This window comes from Melospiza melodia, chromosome 4 (assembly GCF_035770615.1).
Source record: "Melospiza melodia melodia isolate bMelMel2 chromosome 4, bMelMel2.pri, whole genome shotgun sequence".
NCBI classification, from domain to species: domain Eukaryota; kingdom Metazoa; phylum Chordata; class Aves; order Passeriformes; family Passerellidae; genus Melospiza; species Melospiza melodia.
In genome coordinates, this window is record NC_086197.1 from 17,153,527 (window position 1) to 17,175,280 (window position 21,754).

Genomic DNA, 21,754 nt, shown 5'->3' on the forward strand with positions numbered 1-21,754 from the left:
ACAGCAACACACAGTCAGGAGTTTAGGATAAAAGGAGGCTGTGCCCTCCAAAACCTCGGGACACTTCACAGGGGTATTGCCCAGTGTGCTCTCTCCCTGTATTGGAATTTGCTGGACTCCTCTCTCTTCTTTACAGACACTGATTTTCCCACACAATGTGAATAAGCAGAAGCTTCTTTATTTTGATGCCAGGAAAACAGGGAATTACTCCTCCCAGCATGTTCTACTTCGTAAACAAAATCCATCCTTTTGATGCTGGGTCATGGTTATGTAAGTGTTTTTACATTTTATGCATAATACGCCTGCTCTGAAATTTAACCTTCACCATAACTCGTTCTGCTAGTTAAATAAAAAACTTCATCAATATTCCTACTTTAAGACAATTGGGGCATCTCTTCTGAGCTCTAGTGATTGGAATCCTTGCTATTCCAATCAAGGTGGGAAGGGTAGGGGGTTTCCAAGCAGCAGAACTGCTCTGCAGGATGGTCTCCAGCAAACATAAGATATTCATTAGCTTCTTGGCGAGGTTTCTGCTGCATGTTTTAAACACAGCACTCCTGACATTCCTATACCTTACACTTCACAATTTTCTACTTGTAAGCACAAAAGAGGTGCTCCTCTTTTATATTATTAAATAGATTATTTTATAACACTTCTTCTAACTGAGGTCTCAATTGGCCCTCAGTCCGTGGGGGAATGCGAAAGAACCACTCTATTTTTCTTAAAAAAAAAAAAAAAAAACCGTGACGCGCTGGAAGCGGGGAGCTGTGGGAGCTCTCTGGAGAGCCGAGGAGGCAGGAAGGGAGGCAGGGAAAGGGGCAGGGAGGAGGGGCTTAGCCTGGAGGGATCCGAGGAGCAGGAGGCTCAATCTATCGCCGGGTGAGCCCTGGGCAGCGCGGCCCCGATCCCGCACAGCAGGGCCGGGCCGGGCAGGACGCGCCGCCCCCGCTGCCCAGCCGGGCTCTCCTTCCGTCTCACATCGGGGCTGGCACTCGGGGCTCCGGACGAGTCGCTGCCTGCGCTCGGTGAGGACGTGCGGCGGTGAGGAGGGAGGGAGCGGAGCGGGGCGGTGGGGCCGGGCCGTGCTGTCCCCCTTCCCTTCCCCTCCGGCCCCCGGCGCTGCCAGGAGCCGCTCCCCGGGAGCTGCCGGCCCTGCGGAGGGCTCGGGGCGGGCGGAGCCCTGTGGGTGGCCGGGCCCGGCAGCGGGGAGGCCGCAGCAGCAGCGAGCGGGGGCCGCGGGCTCGGAGGGGCCCTACGGCTGGTCCGCTGCTGGTACCGCAGCACCAATTACCGTCAATTAGCGAGAGAGTCCTGCCTGAACAAGGACAATGCGATGCGCAGGCTCCGGAACGCATCCTCCGCCCCGAGCACCTTAAGGAGGCAGAGGTTTGTTTTTGCTGTGTTTCTCCGTAGGGTATGACAGTGCAGGGAGATGTGGTTGAAAGATACTGAAAACGCCCAAAACAATAAGAAACGAGGAAATCCCTCCCCCTCTCTCTCTCTCTCCTACCAAATAAAACTGACAAGAGAAAGTAATCGCCGTCAGGGTTGAAGATTGGCTGTTTCCAGTGTCCTGTGTTTAAATTCTGCCATGAAAGTCCAGCGTTAGTGATTTCTGTGCTTCAGCCTCTCCGATAGGCATCGCAAGATGTGCGGTAAGGAGCCGCTGCTCTGCTTTATGTAAGAGGGACACCTGCAGTCGTGTGTATGGTGATAAAACTGTTTATACTATTAAAGAAAAAAAAAAAAAAAGAAAAAGCAGAACGTATTTAAAGAGGTATAGGCTCGTTATTTCTGCTTTGGGTTGGCTGAGTAGTGTAGCTGATAGAATTAACTCATTTATTCCATGTAAGAAACAAGTGCAAGTACCCTATCAATGTGTAGCAGCTTGCTTCCTGTGCTTTGTTTGTCCATGGAATCAATGAGAACCAGAAGCATCAGGTAGAACATGGGTGGATTTTCTGCCGGAGCACTGGATGTGTTTCAGAAGCCTATAGGAATGCTGGCAGTTGTTTTCCTAGAAGTTGTGAGAGGCTGACTCAACTCTTTCTAGGAGCTCCATGGTAACTTTGGGCATTTCCCTGCTCTTAACTAGCCTCCTGGGAGGGCTTAAAAATAGAATAAGACAAACCCAGCTTGTCATGACTACTCCTGGTAAATATTTTCTCCTGAGAAAATATTTGTCTGAGAATGATGGGAGTAAAACTTGTTACAAACATCAAAAACTCCTACTGGGCTCTTATCACCCCGTTCCCTTGAACTGGCCAACTGATGTCCCAAAACATTCAAACAGATACTCCTGGCAGAGAAAACAGACTTGTGATAATGATTGCTTTTTTTATTACTGTCTGCAAAATTAAATCCTTTACTCTTGATGCCTGTGCCAGCATAGAAGTTCCCCTGGGTCTCAAGGTGCAAGGTCTTGGAAAATTTACTGCTGTGGTTCCCAAGATGTTTACCAGGACCCATTAGTTCAGTGTGTTTGTGTGGCTCACTGAAGTGATTTGGGAGGCAGAGTTCAAGGATCCAGATCTCTTTGTAGTTTAAGCTTAAACAGTATCTTTTCCCCTGGAAATAATATATTGTCTGATGTTTTGGCAGAAGACAAAAAACATTACAGCATGCTTTATGTCAAGTCTGTTATGGGGTGTTTTGGATTCCTTCTAAGTAAAAGCTAAAACTATCTGCAGTTCATTGGTCTGCTAGAATTTTTAGTAATTTTATTATTTTTGTTATGGTTCTGATTTCTGTTTAAAACACAGATGCTTTTTCACTCTTCCCCCTTCCTACTAATCTTAAAAAAAATAGTTGTAAATCAGTAAAATACTCTGATTTGCAGGAGGCTGTCACTCAAACACAGACTCTTTAGAAGCCAACAAATTGCTGACTGACATTGTTTTCTGCAGGCTAAGGTGTTTCAGTAGGAGAATATTTTTATGCGTTTCTAAAACTTACACAAATCAGCCTTTCCCAACTGTTTTATTTGCCTTTTTTTGTTCAGTTTCATTTGCTGCAGCCATGAATGTCTTATCAGTGGTTGGGGATGTGAGACTGTCGTAGCATTTGTGATCTTGTAATAATTAACCTGTTACATTGATGTTGAGCCTTTCTTCTTTGTGTTGAAGATTAACAGTTGTCAGAGGCAGAGCAGTATTCCCCACCCCATAAATTAAAAGGCATGGATGAAGACACAGCAAAAGGAGTAAAAGGGAGCAGAAAGCCAAGAATGTGCAGTTCAGATTTCTTGATTCCTAGAGGAGCTCCTGCTTTGCTGAGCATAGCTATGAGAGCTTGTGGAAAACCTTAGAGCCTGCTGGTGACTTAAGGAAAGAAAAAAGAAGAGCAAGGAAAAATGGTGAAAATACCCATTATGGTTTTTCACATTAGGTAATGCTAATCTTTGCCTTTTTAAACTGTTAAAGTGCACTGATGAAAGGAGACTGGTGCTGCACAGGAGATTGAAATTCAAAATCTGCCAGGGAATCTTTTGCTATATCACTGGTAATCAGGACATAGGAGACTCTGGTGGTATTGTTGGTATGGGTCACTGCTGCTTTGGTGAAGGCAGCACTTGAAGTTTATTAATTCCCTCCCTTCTGGGAGCCAAGACCAGTGAGGATCTCCTGTTCCTCCACATCTGTCTGAAGAGACACACAAGGTTGCTGAAGTGATTTTATTTTGCTTTTAGAAGTGAAATTGTGGATGCCATTTTATTGTCTGGTTTGGTTCATCCTGAAGCACCACAAGTGGCAGCATCAGTGCAACTGAAGAGATGGAAATGGGGAAGAAAATATGGTTAGGGAAAATACAAACTTACCAGCCTGTCTTTGTTAGTTAGTCAAAGCACTTCTAAGCCATATTCAATACTATTACATGCAGTTTTTCAAAGAACTGCAGTAATTTCCCATCGCTGACAGGGAATGGATTTTTATTTTTTTGCCTATTTGATTGCTAGACATTGCTATCATGTTTCTGACTATTATTTGTCTTTCTGATAAACACAAGCAATTCGAGTTCTCAGGAGTTTCAAAATTGCATAGGGCAGTGGTAGTGTAGGGCAAAAATGCTATGTGAATTGGAGGAATTTCAAGGAAGATAATTTAATGGGAGGATATGATAACTTATAGCAGGTAGGAAACTTCACCAATCAGAAGATTTTTAGAAAGATTTTAAAAGTACTCTTGTGACCTTGATGGTAGTGCTGTGCCTTCATGCTGGATAGCAATGGTCTCCATAAAATGCAAATTTTATGCAAATGCAAAAAAGAGCTCTTCTAGTAAGTATGTGCTTGTGTAAGAGTTCAATGACTGAAATTCAATTAACTTAATTTGCACTTCAGTCAGAATCCTGTGCATAGATTGCAAGCTTGTCTCCCGATGAGTGGCCATTAGGCCTTGGATGATTAGGGAACAATGCTTCTAGAAGGGAATGTCTGCAACTACTGGGAATGTAAGATGGTTCTTTAAATGTCCATTGAAACTTGAAAGGAGTTTGGAAATTCCTCAGAGGCTGAAGCATGTTCATGGTTTCTCTGCATTTCACCCGTTTCTGTGAAGCACCGAGGCCTGAGCAATAGGCCTTGAGCTGAAGTTGACTCTCAGTGAACCTTCCAACCAAACACTGGATAATATTTGTATCCATGTATTACTGGATGGTGCATCATCACTAGTGAAACATGAAGTGTGATAACAATGTGTTTTTTCTGTGTTCAGTGGCCATGAAATCAGATACCTGGCCTTGTTTGGAGGTACACAGTCAAAACCAAATCCCTTGGTTTCCCCTTTAGCCCTGGCCAGGCTTTGGGTGGCACTCAGGAGGAGAATGAAACCAGATGTTTCTGCAGAGAAGGTATGGAAGCTTGTTTATTCACCAGCATAGAAGCTGGACCCTCTCACAGCAAAGATGGAGCCTTGCCTGCAGGTGGATGTGCCTGAAGAATTTCCCAGTTACCAGCAGTGGCTCTCCAGTCCTTGCTGTGGCTGGAGCTCCCCAAATGAAGTGCAGATCTGGATGATAATAAAGTATTAGGTGATGTACATTTCTTAATTACTATAGGCAATCTTCTGTAGTAGTGATTATGTGCATTGCTTAGCTTATGTTTTTGTAATTCTTTGCTGTTTTAAACTATAGTAAATTACACTTATTTCTTAAAGTTGGTGCTTGTGTCTTTTGTGCTGACCATGTCCACTGGCAGACCAGTGTGATGGTATATAGAAATTTGCAGCTGGAGTGTAGGGGTGTAGGTATTTTCTAAAAATGTAATTCCATCCAAGACAAGGCAGCTTAGGACTCTGCTTCATCTTTAGCTTCCATCATAGTAATCTTCTTCAATCATCTTCCATCATAGTAATATTCACAACCAGGAAAGCATGAGCTATAGGTAATTCTTACAGCCGTGTGTTTCAGTTATATACATGAAGTTTTCTGCAGAGGCAAGGATATTCCTGTACAAAGGAGTCTGACGCTACCATTAGGAAAGCTCTCATCTGCAGGATTCTGAATGGAATATTTGGTGATATCAGTTTGTCTGATGAATCCAGTCCCTGTTATTAATGCCTTTTCCCACAAATCTTTTTTGTTGAAAATTGCTTTCTGAGGCTTACAGCTATTACTCAAAAGCTATAAATGCTTGGTCAATACAATGAAGCAATCAAATACAATCTTGAATATTTAATTTTGCTCTGAACAATGGCAGTGCTTTTGCTGGTGTGTTGCTTGGTACCATGGAGAACTAGAATGTTAGAATTCCTTGTGAAGCATGGTTCCTCCAAATGCCTGATGCTTGCAGAAGGGTCCTTTTTACCTTTCAGAATAACCTCTTGGAGCTCAGTTTAGATGTTGCTTGTAGGGGGCTGAGTGAATGTGTATCTGGGGGCCTGAGTTAACTTATGTATTGTATGTATGGCAGTTGAAGATCTCTCTATTGTATTAGTGACCCCGCCCTGGTTCTAGTCATTGTAAATGGGCTGCAGCTGTGATGTCCTTGATTGGGCAGCAGCTGTAGCCCATGCAGGTAACCGAGATAAAAGGGGGCGGGGTGGTCAGGGAGAGCCTGGAGAGGAGCCCTGACCGAGAAGCAGCAACACCACTGCTGTGAAGATCTGCCATGAGAAAACCATCGAGAGAAGGTACGAGGCTCAGGAAATATAATTGTACAGCAATGTGAATACAACATTCTGGTGACCCCGACGTGATTCGAACATGCAGCCAAGGAAAGAAGGTATGGAATCCCCCGGACAGCTGCAAGCTGTGGCAGCCAGAGAGCTGGGACAGAAGATAGGACAGCTGCGAGCTGTGGCAGCCAGAGAGCTGGGACAGAAGAAAGGACAGCAGAGAGCTGGGACAGAAGAAAGGACAGCAGAGAGCTGGGACTCGAGAAGTGAAGACAGCTGCGAGCTGTGGCAGCCAGAGAGCTGGGACAGAAGAAAGGACAGCCGAGAGCTGAGACTCCAGAAGAAAGGACAGCCGAGAGCTGGGACTGTAAAGTATGTATTCAGGACAGCTGAGAGCTGGGACTCTAAAATATAGAACATCTAGGGATTTGTGTGTGTGTTTAAAGACAGCTGCGAGCTGTAGCAGCTTGAGAGCTAAAATAAATATGTGTATTGTAGTTGTAAAGTTGCTAGAAGTAAAGAAAAAAAAAAGAGAAAAAAAAAAAAAAAAAAAGTAAAAAAAAAAAGAAAAAAAAAAGAAAAAAAGAGAAAAAAAAAGAAAAAAAGAAAAAAAAGGAAAAAAAAAAGGGGAATATGTATATATTCTATGTATGAGCTGTAGCAGCCAGAGAGCTGGGACTAGACAGCTGCGAGCTGTGGCAGCCTGAGAGCTGGAACAGAAGATAGGACAGCTGAGAGCTGGCAGCCTGAGAGCTGGAACAGAAGAAAAGACAGCTGCGAGCTGTGGCAGCCTGGGAGCTGGGACAGATATACATATTGTAATTGTAAAGTAAGTAAAAGTAAAGGGGGAAATGTAGGGGGCTGAGTGAATGTGTATCTGGGGGCCTGAGTTAACTTATGTATTGTATGTATGGCAGTTGAAGATCTCTCTATTGTATTAGTGACCCCGCCCTGGTTCTAGTCATTGTAAATGGGCTGCAGCTGTGATGTCCTTGATTGGGCAGCAGCTGTAGCCCATGCAGGTAACCGAGATAAAAGGGGGCGGGGTGGTCAGGGAGAGCCTGGAGAGGAGCCCTGACCGAGAAGCAGCAACACCACTGCTGTGAAGATCTGCCATGAGAAAACCATCGAGAGAAGGTACGAGGCTCAGGAAATATAATTGTACAGCAATGTAAATGCAACAGTTGCTTATGACAAATTCAGGTTTTTCTGTATCTAGTGCTTCTGGTTGTTGATATGTGGAATGGTGTTTATCTCCATTAGCTCGTTTGTGGTGAGAAGAATGACTTCTTTATTCTTGACCCGTTGACTATGACCACAGTTCCCATGACACTTATGACAGTGTTGCTGGGTGCAGTTAGTGGCTTTAGGACTGTGGATTGGGACCATTGCCAGATGCCATGGCATTCCTTTTCCTTGATTTTTGTACTATCCCCTGAAAAAGTCCTAAAATGCAAGTACAAAATTGTAATTCATCAACTGCAGAATTTCTGAGTTCCCACTAAGATTTAAGGCACATTCAGAGATTGCTCGTTTAGTTGTGTTTCTAAATTTGTTTTGCTGTGGGCAGGGTCAGAAAAGACACAGACACCAACTTAAGGAATGAGGGTAATTTAATATAATATGAAACTGCAGAGAATTACAAACATATGAGATAATTTAAGCATCAGCTGGGGGAAGCTGCTGGCACAGCAGAGGACTGGAGAACCCTCCTGGTAACTGGGAAATCCTGCAGGTGCTTCCACCCACAGGAAATGAGGCTTCCGACTTAGCTGTGAGAGAGTCCCATTTTTATTCTGCTAAATGAACAAGCTACCATAACTTCCAGTGGGGGAACATCTGCTTTTTTCTTTCTCCTGCTGGCTTTCTTCCAAAGGCTGGCCAGGGCTCAAGGACAAACCAAGGGCGTTGTCTTTAATCCAACGCTCCCAACCAAGGCTAGATTTGGCCTTGCCTGGGTTCTAAATGCTGAAACCATGTTTTGCCAATGAGCAGATACATTTAACATTTGGTTGGAAGGTTCATCTAGAGGTCAGCTTTGGCCCAAGGTCTGTTGTTCAGGCCTTAGTACTTTAACATTTTGCTGTTGTTACTGTGAAGTGTAATAAGTAGAAATCTGCAGCTGTAGTCCTGCATCAAACATCCTTATTGAAACAGAATTTCAAAACTTTTTGATGTAAATTCTAAAATTGAAAATTTGTGAGCATAACAGGATGTTCTTTTTGTTTAAGTGGGGGTGAAACAGCTTGAACTTCACCCTACTTGCAGAAATCACCAGTGATGGAGGGATGGTGACCATGTTGTTTTTGATGTTGAAGAATGCTGGTATCAGCCTGACTGAAACACCTCAAAGTTCAACAATGTGAGGATGTTAAGAGAGTGGTGTTTCCTGATGGGAGCTGGCACTGGCATGGATGTGGGAGACAGATGTTTCCTGATAGAAGGAACCAATGAGTGGTAGTACTAATCATGTATTTAAAATGAATTATGTTCTCCTGAGCTAGCCTAGCAATGTAGGTTATGACAGTCAACCACATTATCGTATAAAAGCCCAAGCTCTTTTTTATAGTAGGGATTTCTAGCACATTCCTTTTAGGAGAATGTGTAGGGAGATTCATCCTTTTAAGTGGGGATGCTTCTTGTGGTAACTCCTTGAGGCTGAGTGAAAGAAATTTGTCCGTGGTCATTGGTTTTGGTGAGTGACCAAAACCAATCTCTTCTTGACAATTATTAAGCCAGTTTTGATAATGCCAATTTAATAAATAGTGCGCTACAATAGCAGTTACAGCCTTTTGTACTGAGGAAGGTCATGGAGCAGATCATCTTGAATGCCATCACATGGCACCTGTAGGACAGCCAGGGAATCAGACCCAGCCATATGAGCTTGTGAAAGGGAGGTCCTGCTTGACCAACCTTGGTTTAAGACAATTTAGGGGAACACTGTAACATTACTTTGCCTTAGTTTTAACCGATCCCTTTCCACCAATAAGGAGAAACAAGTAGAGGAGATATAAGTGGAAAAATAAGTTTACCAAAAAAACCCCAAAATAGTAACAGGCAAAACATCAGTAAGAGCACCAGTTTTTTAGGAAATTGCTGAAATCCCCCAGGGAACAAAGAGAAACTCAAAATGGCAAAGTGATGGCTTCCCAAGATGGTGCCTGCCATGGGGGAGACAAAGGGAAAATGGCAGCAGTGCCCTCCTTTCCCTTTATCTCCCTGGTGGCTGAACTCAGTCAAGGGCTGGAACTTGTGGGGGAACTTTGCCTTCTCCTGGGCAGAAGACAGCAAGGCATAGCCTCTGGGCTGGTGTGACTTGGAGCCTTCTGGCCTTGGTGGGCTGGGGTCACCATGCTGGAGCACCCTCTCCACACCAATGGAGAGGGGACTTAAAACCAGGCCCTGCCTCTGCCTGGGCCCTTGACAGTCGACAGTAACTTAATTGAGGTGGCCAACACCCCAAAACTCATTCTCATTTTGCAAGTTCTTAAAAATGGCCAATAGGTCTATTACAAAATGAATGATTTGTTGAATAGACCAAGGAAAGCAGACATAAAACTTAAACCAGACTTGTTACCACACAGGATAAACAAGAGACATTACTAGTAGATAGACAATGCTGTGTGATTGAGGTACCTATATTACAGCTAGCAAAGAAATAATATAGATTAGGATTCAATGTGTTTTACCATCCAATTGCTGATGGATTGGATGGTAAGATACATTGAATCTTACGTCAAATCTTTCTTCTCAATTTCTGGAAAAGTATCTACAAAGATATGCCCAAGCTTCATAGGAGAAGCCACCCTACACATTTCCAGGGAATGTGTGAGAGGTTTCCATCTCTAAGAATTAGTGTGGCTTTCATAGTTGTAAAGAGCAGTGTCTTGGTTAGTGGCATTTACTTTTACTTTCCTAATCTCTTCCCACATCTCTCCAGACCAAGATGTTGGTTTTCAGTTGGGGGTCTCAGCCCTTCTGGCAGTGATGACCTCTGCCAGGCCTTTGGCCTTGCCTGGGTTGTCTCTTCCATGTGCACCAGCCATCTGTGGTAGGGAGGGGCATCCTGCACAAACAGGGAGCTGGGCTGCTCTGCTTCTCTGAGCTCAACAGCGTGGCTGCAGGCAGGTGTTGCAAAATCAGCTCTGAAATAGTTTTTGATTGGGAAATGCAGCTTCTCGAGTTGCCAGTAGAGCCAAAGGGTGTACCAAAGGCAAGAGAAAGCTCCACCTGAGCACCTGCACTTTTAAAGACTCTGGGAATGAAGTGTGCTCACTTCATCTCCAAACAAAAAACCCCACTAGCAAACTGAGAAATACTGTTTATTCAGTATTGGATAACACTGAATACAATCACATTAAGAGTCCTGGTGTCTCCTCCTGGGAGGAGACAATGCGAAAAACAAAAAGGAAGGCCGGGAAGGATGGCCTGATGCAACATGGAGGCTACAGGAGTAAAACATAACCATCCTATAAACATTTTACTGAAGTCCAAAAAGATTAATGTACTGGCTTTCCTAGATCAGCTAGGTGGGCTACCCTGTTGTAGAAGGAAGCCAGGGGTGACAAGCTGACTTTCCCTTCATGAAGCCGTGCTGGCTGTGACTGATGATTGTTGTCCTCTGAGTGTTTTTCAGTATCCTTCAGAAAAATGTTTTCCATGATTTTACCAGACCCTGAAGTGACACTGACAGGTCTCTGCTTTCCAGGGTCCTCCTTCCTGAGAACTGGGGCAACGTTCGCCAGCTTCCAGTCAGCTGGGACTTCTCCAGACTCCCAGGATCATTCAAAAACCATCAAGAGAGACTTTGTGATGATATCAGCAGCTCTTTAAAGACTATTGGATGAGTCCCACCAGGATTTGTCAGAAGTCAGTAGGTAAAAGGGGGAAATACACAGTTGGAAGTGGTGGAATGGGAATTTGCAAAGAGAAGTGACTACTGGTCTACATGTGCTTAAGTTTACTGTAAACATTATAGTGATTATTGGCAATCAAAGATTAAGGCAATTTCCAACAAATTATCTCCTATGTAACTGCAAAGAATTTTGGGGTAGGAAAACTCCTGTGTGCTGGTGCTGTTGTGACATCTAAAATGTCACATCTAAAGTGTATCTAAAATACAGTTATAAAGAGAGGAAAATGAGAATTGTGGATGTTTATGTACTCCTTTCTTTGTGTGTGTTTAGTTGATTCAGGCTGTTGCTGTATAATGCCATAAATCAGACATGCTGAATTAGATTTAATTACTTTAGGTTAAATGAGACATGCCACTACAAGTCCAGAAGCAGAAACAGGAGAGCAAAATTTTGCTGGCCTGCAGCTGAACTTTTGTCCTTTCAGTTCTTAGAATTTTTTGTTTGCTGAACTGTGTTCTGCAGAGGTACAAAATAGCTGTGATCACAGTGGCTAGCACTGAAATGCACATTTTAGAGGGTTTTGACTCTATTAAAGGGAGCTTTTAGCAATAAATAAGAATATTTTAGAGCTATTGTGAGTGCCTCAGTTACACTTGTTGCAGAGGAGATTTAGACCACTTAAAGAACCACTGGCACAGATAGCTGGAAAAGTGGTTTTATTGAAGTAAAATGATGTAAAAGCGAGGCTTAAGAAAGTGCCCTGGTGAGGTTTAATCTTACTGTACAAATACAGTAACAATAATAATTCAAAAGTATTAATACATCATCTTAATGCTCTATGATACAAAGTTGTGCACAATAGCAATCACCTGAGATCTAAGTTTCTCTTAGAGGTGAGAAACCAGCTCAAGGAGAGGTTACAATGGTGCAGCTGAGTGAGATCAAAAAAAGCTCAACTGAGCTTTCATTTGTGGAATAAAATGGTTGGCTTGCAGTCAAATTAAATATCATGGAATTTCCATGAAATTCCTTGTACCCACAACTTCATTTGTTCCTTCCTAGTTAGTTCTGGAAGAACTACCTGCTATTGATGTTTTATTCCCTTGGCTGGTGTTCCCACCTTTCATGCGTCAAAGCTCTTTGTGTCTCCCTGTTCCTATGTGGGCTTTCAAAGAATTGGTTGGAACTAGAAAAGTGCTTGACCTGGTCATGGCCTAGGCCTTTGCCTCCTTGTGAGCCTGAGCCAAACTGTCAATAATTTGGTCAAGGAGTTGAGCTCATTCTTATGACTACAGTCAATCCACTTTATTGACTCTAAGACTGGCAGTACAGTTACCTCTTGCCTCTGTCATCAGTGTGTGTTGCACTGCACATAAGTGGTGAGGGTACAGTTATTTGATGAGTTGCTTAGCTTAATAATTATAATTAATGCTTATTATATACCATTGCACAAACAGACACTGATATAATGGAATATTTTTAGGAGAAGGGTTGGAAGTGTTTGTGGCTCATACTCCAGTCCCAGGTGCAATGTGTGCGCAGCAAGGAAAAGAGAGTAGCCCAGCTGACTAAAACCTGGGCCTTTCATGACAAAAATTTAGAACCTAGAAGACTTGGCATTAGCATTTGGAAGAGGGAGTAGATTGGGTAGAGAAAAAAGACTGCAAGATACTTTCAGAAATACCTTTGGTACTGGCATGCAAAAAGATTCCTTTAAAAATTACCCCAACACTTCACATTCTGGGCAGGACCCTGGCATTTACCAGGAATATAAAAAGTTCCTGGTGTTCTTTAAGGGCTGAAATTTGGAATAATTTCTTGTGTAAGATTCCCCTCTATATGTGATAGGAAAGTCAGCAAGATTATGGGGATGAGAGACAGCAGGAGTGGGAGAAATTTCAGCTAATACTGCTCAAGCTACCTAAGCATCAATGGCAAGACTATAGCCATAGCCTGCAGGTAAATGAGTAAAGGTATAATTAATGCAGGTAATGAGTAAGGTATAATTGATGCCATTCCAAGTACAAGCAAAGTGAGCTTGATAGGCCTGGTGGGTGGGACACTGGTGTCATGTCTTTAATGTCCAAACTGATTGTGCGTAGATAAGAGGAAAGATAAATGGCATTAATGGTTTTGGCAGCTTTTGTGACTGCAGTATGAGGCAGAGAGGGGGCAAAATTTATGGCTAGGTAGCTGTCACAGGCAGAATGGAAGCTTCACCCAAGGTTTATCACATGTACCTTCCTGTTGAGTCACAGGGCATGGAAAGGATCCCATTGTTTTCTAAACTCCTCCTCAGGGAGGAGTCTGGGTGTGGCTGGATCCAGTCCTGGCTCCAGACTTACTCAAAGGTTTATGTGTAAAGAATTCCACACGTGTAGTTGAATCTTTACACAACTTCATCCCACTGGATAAAGGAAGGCAAACCAATATGAAAAAATTATTCGTTTATATGATGTGCTAATACTGATGATCTTGATCATAATACTAGTTAGACTAAAAGACCTCAATCGGAATTAATTACTACACAATATAGATAGTTAACTATAATTACAGTGACAGTAAAGCTGATAAAATAATTAAGTAGAGATTGATGTTGCTCACTTATACCAATGTCTGTGGGTATAACTCTTTAACTCAGCCTCAGGAAATAGCCTTGGAGGTGTCCCCACTCAAAGGAGGAATCTCCACACACACTTCTAGAAGGGGGTGTGTTAAGACTGTGGGAAGCATGAAACAATGAAGAAAATAGCCAAGCTCAATATGAGATGGGCCCCACACATCAGAGCATCAGTGATCAGAGCAGACATGGAAACCTGATGGAGATTTTTGTTGCCATGGCATTGGGTGGGAATGTTACGTGGGAAAGGAGCAGTGCAGTGTCAATACCAGGAAATGTTTTGTACAACTGCTACCAGGTATATCCCTACCAAGAAATACTGCATATGACACGACCACTAAGAACAGAAAATTTGACCACCCACAGCACTTTGCACAATAATGGCTAATAAGGTATAAAAGGACCCTGATTTTGTGTTCAACTGGGGGATGAGAATTTGCCATGAAAATTGTAGGGACACATTTTCCTTGCCCTCTGCAGAAGGGGCACCTTTTGGTAAGATTTGTCTCCTCGGCTGTGCTGAGTGTTGTGACGTGAGAAATTGAGCTTGTGATTGCCATTGTATTGTCAGGGCTATATTTAGCTTCTCTGCAGTTTATGCAGATACTGCTGGCACTCCAAAAGAGCCATGTCTGTTGCATTTAGTAAACCACAGTACTTGGGAACCTGGCTGGTTCTTTTGAATGCAAATAGACTATTGGAGCGCCCAGTGCTAGGCCTTTAGTTGTGTATTTGTAGCAAGTCTCTGCTGTTAAAAATTGGGACTGGGTTTTTATAGTGATCCACTGTCAGTCAGATGTTTCTGGGCTAACTGTTCCAGCTCAGCAGTGTCAGGTAAATTATCAATACTGTCACTTCTTTGTTGCTTTATCAGGAACTTTTTTACATTCTCACCTGTGCCAGTTTCTGCCAGGAAACATTGTTCCTCACATCCTCAGAATATTGAACTTTGAGATTATTGAGTCAGGCTGGTCTCAGCATTGTTCTACACCAAGTGCAGCATGATCCCCCTTCTCCATCCATCACTGACAGGACAGCTTTTACAATCAGGGTATTGTTCAAGCTGCTTGACCCCCATGGAGGCAGAGTGTCCTGCTCCAGTAGCCCTGGTCAGATGCCAGGATCCACTGGACTTGGGAGCTGACTGGCTGTTGAAAGGGGAAGTGGGTGCAAGTGAATGCTCACTGTTTTTTCAGTGCTCTGAAAAGAGACATGAAGTCCCGACCGGAGAGTTGGCCAAGACAAACACACCCAATGTGGCTACATGTCATCCTACTTTATTCATAAAGTAGGCATATTTATCCTTCATTTCTGGCATATTTATCCTTCTCTATACACTCTCAGGCCACTAATGCTTATTGCTCGTTGGTTAAGTAGCTGTATTCATACATACCTGTTAATTTCTGATTGGTTGTCATGCTATAAGCATTTTTAGCCAAGGTGTGCCAAATTACCAGTTCCTATAACGTGCCTGGCATCTGGTCTTGTCTTGGCACAATGCTCATTCTTCCTTGTAGTATCTATTCGAGGACAGTACATGGTCTTCAAAGTAACTCTGTAATCTGCAAGTCAGGGTTGTCCAATTCCTGTAGGAGAATGGCCTTGTTCTGCTAAGAATCCTTCTACAGAGACATGATGAATTTTGGGGCTTGCAGGATCACAGGGTGTTAACAGCATGGGTCATTGGAGGTAGGGGAGGTGCTTCTCAGAGTCCCCAAAGTAGGGGGAGTTTGATACAGAAGTACCAGGGGATTGTACTGTGATGCTTCCCTGGAGCATCATGGAAGGTCTGGTCTATGAGGTTCTGTGGTTCTGTCTGTGGAAGTAAAAAAGCTAATGCCTTTGTAGGCCTTTCTAGTTAGAAATATCTGCAGCATGGCCTCACTGAGTAAGAGTGGCCAAATTATTGGGGTGGAATACTTGTAAAAGAATGTACTGTCTGGAGCGTACCTGAAGCAATCTCTATATTACCATTCTTTCTGGTAGCTCCCTGTATCTTGCTTATGTACCTGTAGTCCTGTGAAAGACAAAGCATGTAACACAGAGGTACATAAATATAAACTCTGTCACTGACCTGGCTGGGCAAGGTTCAGCTCAGCAGAGGCTGTTACTTGCCTGCTCTTTGTGTTGGGGCTCTGTGCTGCCTGGTTGGAATACCTGGGTCTAAAGAGGCTTTCACTATTCCTTGGCTCAGGACCCTTTAGCACAGGCTTAAGGGGGTTTTTAACTACCCTGACACAAGGGGTTTAGTGGTAACTGTGGCTGCATCCTGACAGAGGAGGCAGGATGACAGAACAAGCATAGCAGAAAATAGTTGGTGGTACATATAGGTAAAACCTTATAAAAGGTTGTAAAACATGGTTTAGGCCTTGCTATTCTGGCTAAGCTGGCCTGTTGAGTTCTCATGAGAAAAGAATCATAAGAATGAGAATCTTTTTGCATAACAATCTATTGTTGTGAGAAAACAGTTTGCACCTGCAAAAATAAGGAGTCTATCCCGTGAGAGTCCGTGAAGAAAAAATGTAAACATACCTAGAAAGAAAAACGCTTGATGGACACATACCCTCGCCATTACCAAGCAATGAACTGAGTTTCAATGATTTCCTGACATATTGGATTCCAACATGGCACCTGCTGGTACCAGATAAAATGAGCTGTGTGCAATCAAGATTCAGCCATTCTGCTTGAAGAAATGAGTGTCTTATCTGTCTCATTCCTGTCTCTAACTCGAGGCCATAGCTGGGACTGTGTGTTGCTGGGCACCATGTTAGTGGGCTCTGAGTGGACTCTTTAACTAGTGGGTGCTGCTGGGCCTCAGATGGAAGACAAACTGATAAGACTTTATCTGGCACACGGGCAACACCTAAGGAATGATTGATAACCAGCCCACTTCTGTTTAATCCCAAATTTCTGGGACTGCCCCAGGAAATAGTCAGGGGACCTTGGTCATCTCAAGGCCTTTATCTTTGAGCATATGTTAGGGTAGTGTATCTCAAAACAACAGGTGATTCTTGGGGATGGTCCTGTGTGGTTCTTCTAATAATAATTCCTGTAACATACAACTCAAATAATGGCTTAAAAGAACCTCAAGGTATATCCATTATAAGTTATAGGACTTAACATGGCAATGAACCCCTCCCCTTGTCTCCAGCCTGGCTTCAGCAAGGGCTTCCTAATTTCTTTTGGTCTTGACAGTGACAGTGGTTGGATTTTACTCTTATTGAAGTTTTGTGCTGCATGTAGGCAAAGTTCCTCCTCTAGCAAGGATTTTACAGTTACTAATGGTTGGTATCTTAGTCTTGTTTGCCTCTCTCACAGTTATGTTCCCAGAAAAATGTAAATATCTTAAGTTTCCTCAGCATTTGTCTAATTCAAGGATGTGATTTTGTTTTATCCCCAATCATTTTTCAGGAAATACCCAGTGCAACATCAGCAGCCTGAAAGGTTTCCCTTGGATGCAAAAGTCTGTTTTCTTTGCTAAGATTCCTGCATCACTGTAAGTATTGCCTGGACACTGATTTATGTTTTTTAGGAATTTCATATGCCACTTTGTTCTCCTGTCTTGTTATTGGTGTCTTATGAGAGCAGAGAAAGTAAAAGAGTGAAGAAAGATAGAGCTGTATTTGAATCTTGAAAATAACACCTATAAAATTATAACACGGGGTCTTTTATTTTTTTATAGGCTAGATATGAGTGTTTCTTTTCATTCTCAAATTTGAAATCAGAAGAAGCCCATGAAATCAAAAAAGAGCCCATGAAGGAAAGTCAGGAGCCTTGGTGGTTTGGGAGAAATGGCATGAAACATTCTGTTTAGAGACTAACACCCTGCACAAAGCGAGGTGTTTGTTCTGTGCTAGCTGGCTGTCACCATACTGAGAAGAGCTTGTCGAGATGCAGGCAAACATTCATTCTTGTATTTTGTCATGGGCACTTTTGGGCCTTTTTGTGCATTTTTGGAGGCTGAAATAGTGTTTGGCTTTGAAAACATTGCCTCTAAAAACTTTACAGGGTAACATGCTCACCCATTTGGGTTTGTTGGTTGTAGCAATGGGGGACAAAGCGACACAGACTGCCTTATGCACCCGTGGGTGATCAGTTTATTGCAGAAATCACACACTTTTTATACCTTTAATCTCCACCTGACATAAATAAAATGAAACCGAGACCTAACAGAACCTAACAGAAAGAAGGCACCCATTGGCTGGCTCAGCTGCCATGCTGCTGTCCGTGTGTTCTGTCATCCAATCAGCTTCTGCTTATGTGCTGTCCATGCGTCCTATCATCCAATCAGCTTCCTGCTTGTGCTGCCCATGCGTCCTATCAGCCAATCAGCGTCCTGCTCTAATGCTGTGTTATAGTAACCTCCTGGAGCCAGGTCTAATAAGCTCTCGGAGGTTTATAACACACCCAAGATAGCTCGGCTACTCTTGGAGGCATACAAATCAGCAGGATGGCTTCTGTTGCAGTGTTGGAAACAAAAAGGTTGAATAAAAGGCAAAACAACAAACAGAAAAACCAAACAGTGTACAAAAGTGATTAGTTTTTGTTCACTTCTTTTTCTACTAAATTGCCCAGGTGAGACTTTTTGGCTCCTGTCCAATTAGCTATCCCTAAGTTTGAGGTGAAGTTTTCTAGGTCAATGAGGTGCCTTTCTTCACCTAATTGAGGAGAGAAACTTCTGGGCTTCTTTCCTTTTTGAGGGGACAAAGGATAGTTTTGTCACTCCATCAACAGGGGGCACATCCTACAATGCTGTCCATGGCACTCCTCCAGCCAAGGACACTCTCCCCGCTGTCACTCAGCTGCCCTGGTAGTGATATCTCTTGCATGCATGTCTGGAACCTGGAAGAGCAAGGCTAAAGAGAGAGTTAGTGTTATAAGCAGCTGTTCCCACATTTTGGCATGCTCTAACCAATATCTGCTGTGTCACAAGGATGTGGGTTACAAACAGCAAGCAATGCTTGTCTACAGTCTTCATTTGTGTTTATAAAAGCTAGCTGTTGCAACAGAATAGTTCTGGCCTCATCATTGTCAACTTATCGGGAGAGTGTGGCTTGCAGTCTGTCCAGGAACTGCACAAATGACTGTGCTGGACCCTGCAGGATCTTAGCAAAAGAAAATTAGGATTGATACCCATTCCTAGGAGTCACCACAGGGCCTGCAGGGCTGGGTGAGTGATGATATCACATGCACCATGCAGGCAGCCTGCCTGCGCTGCAGGGACTGCAGAGGGACCCTCTGTGGTCAGCTGTGCAATGGTAATTGATGGATTTCTGTCCTGCACTTCTGCCTGGGCTGTACACAGCTCTCAGTAATTGGTTAGCCAGACTGCAAACTGCCTTGCTGTTAGAATCAGTTTTGTTAAGAATGAGGTCCCCTATGTCTAATTTAATAAACTACAAACTTAAAATTTAGCAGCAGTTTTAATTGAGATAAAGTAATACGATCAAATATAATCCAGTAGTTACAAAAAGAAATTTGGCAGTGGTTTGGATAAAGCATAAGCAAAACCAATCAATCCGGGTACGGGGAGGGCTTCCCACCCTGCCTCAGGTGCAAAAGGATCCAAACACAGCTTATATACTGTATGCTAATACATATTAATTAATACTTCCTGTAAATCTCCTCCTATTTTCAGTTCCTAATATCTATGTCACTATACTATACAGTGCATGCTCCACTTGTTTCTAAGGGGTCTTCTGGCTCTTTGGTGAGGAATGCCCATCATCTTCTTCACTGTCCTTTAAATAACCTGGCAGGTGCCGCATGCACATTAAGTTTGGTGTTGCATAAGCAAGCACTATGTTCCAATTAAACCTTATTTATTTCATAGACAAGACCACTATTTTAGACTCCCTGTCTGGAATTGTCCCAGCTTTATTCATACTCATGGTTGGTCCCTGCTCTTCAGGGTCAGTTGTCTTAACTTCAGTTGATGCCAATTTTGGTTTGGGAGTCTTCCTGACTTCATCCATTCCCAAGGCCAAATCCAACCCTTATATCCTGTTTCCCACATCTCTAATCTACAAAGAAATCCTTCTGCTTCACTAGCCACATGTACTTTTCCAATTATTTTCCCAAAATATTGATATAATTACAATTTTGTAAGCATGAATCACATCCATTTATCACAGTTTCATTGTGCTCTTCCAGTTGTGGGGTGTGAGGACGTATGCAGTGCCGATGGATTCTAGGCGGTTTAGCATGATGGATCAGAGGATAAACTGCTTTATTTTACCAGCACCCTCAGTTCTTTAATTACCTTATAGTCCAGCTCTTAGTATGCTGGGTGTTGGTTTGGCACATAAATTACTGGGCAGGCTGTAACAAAGGAGGCCAATTCTGCCTCCTTCATTGTGGCTTTCCTGCATTTTTGCCATTGCTGGACTACATCGTCGCTGTCTTGGGCAGGGAATGAGCCTGCTGCCTGCTTGCAATGTGGCAGTTCTGCACTGAGGGGGCCACCTATGCAGGGATTTTTATCAGAGTAAGGCAGTTCTGCAGGGCTTGGGTTAATCTCAGGATAAGGCAATTCTGCAGAGTTTGGGTCAATCTCGGGGTTGTATACAGGTTCTGGTGGCCCTGAGGGCTCAGGGGACTCAGCTTCTGAAGCCTTGTAATAGCCAAGGTTCATGTGACTTCCTTTAATGCATGCCGTGATTGTTCCCCATGTAGTGAAAAGTCACTGTCCTGCTGCTTGCCAGGTTTCTGATTGAAGGGGTTCATCAAAAGGAAAATCTTTACATCATTAGACACTCTCCCACCAGGGTGCTTACTTTAACAGACTGCTGATGTAGGAGCCACCATACCTGGCCCAAGCTCCTGCTTTGTTCCAGGGATATTCCACCTCCCACGTTTGCTCCCAGTGGTCTATTCACCTTCCAGATGAGGTGTGCGCGCTTTTAAATTCCTCAGTTCCTTCCTGAACTCTTCCTGGGTCCTTCCCCGCGTCCTTTTCCGGACTCTTCCTGGCCAGTTCCTGAGCTAGTGGGAGTTGCTACCGGAGCAGTCCACACACCCTGCACCACCCTGTATGTCCCAATTTGGGCAGCCATTTGTAGCAGTGGGGAGCTAAGCAACGCAGAGTCCCTTATGCATCTGAAGGAGATCAGTTTATCGTGGAGATTGCACCCTTTTTATACCCTTAACCTCTACCTGACATAACTGAAACCAAAGGAGACCTAACAGAAATTAACAGAAAGAAGGCACCCATTGGCTGGCTCAGCTGCTGTGCTGCTGTCCATGTGCCCTACCATCCAATCAGCTTCCTGCTCATGTGCTGTCCATGCATTCCTCCAGCCAATCAGCTTCCTGCTCATGTGCTGTCCACGTGTTCCTCCAGCCAATCCCAATCCCACTCCCAACTGCCATTGGCTCTCTCCTCACTCCTAACTTCCTCTCCTTCCTCCATTTCCAGCTGTCGGTCCTGTAGCTTTGCCTCTCCCCAGGGCCTTCTGGTGAGCATAAACCTTAACCACTCTGATTATAACCCCATATCCCACAGCTGGTAATCCATGTGCACTCTGGAATATGGCACATGAAGGCTTAGGGATATGTGACTTTGTCAGCTCCAGAAGTGTTGCTGTCACCTCCATGCTTCTCCATGCCTTCTCTTACCTGAGCAAGTTAATGCTGCCAACAGAATTAGGGGCTCATTGCTTGTAGCTCACTAGAGGCACTTTCTCAAGATTAAATTAGTGGGCCACATTATTTTGAGAGATTTTTACTAAACCAAATTTAATTTTTCCATTTATTTTGTTGCATTTAAAGGTGCAATTGAGACTGGATCTTATTGTCTGAAAACCCTGGTCTGTATTTTATTCTCTAGTTGTTTCTTATGTTCAGCTCTTAAATATTGTTTATTGTATTGTGTTATACATGTGCCTTGGGGTTTTTTTCCCATTGTTTTTGGATGAAGAAGGCAAATACAGCAATCTGTTGTTAAATTAAAAGGTTGATAGATAATAGAATTAACAGAATAATGTGAAGGTTTTGTTAGTCATTAGATTGTCAATAGAATTGTTAGTTGCTTCTCTTTTTATCCTTTACTATGTTCTGGAAAACAATTTATGCAACTTGACGTTGACAGTCCACAGATTTTGCTACTGGGGTTGCTCTCCTACCCAGCAATTTAGGTTCAACAGTTCTGTTCATGATGTATTCTA

General features: G+C 43.3%; 1 protein-coding gene across 7 annotated transcripts in view; it reads left to right on the top strand.

Annotated features, from left to right (window-relative positions):
* The first annotated feature begins 867 nt into the window (after window positions 1-867).
* RESF1 (retroelement silencing factor 1) overlaps window positions 868-21,754 on the top strand; it is a 36,793-nt gene continuing 15,906 nt past the window's right edge. The window contains exons 1-3 of one of the 7 annotated variants that reach the window (XM_063154063.1): window positions 868-1,025; window positions 10,822-10,990; window positions 17,001-17,085. The gene's annotated coding sequence lies outside the window, so the exon portion shown is untranslated. Of the gene's footprint in view, window positions 1,026-1,244; window positions 1,387-1,424; window positions 1,656-10,821; window positions 10,991-17,000; window positions 17,086-21,754 lie in introns of those variants that run through there. The other 6 variants (XM_063154056.1, XM_063154060.1, XM_063154061.1 and 3 more) reach the window with 6 other exon arrangements.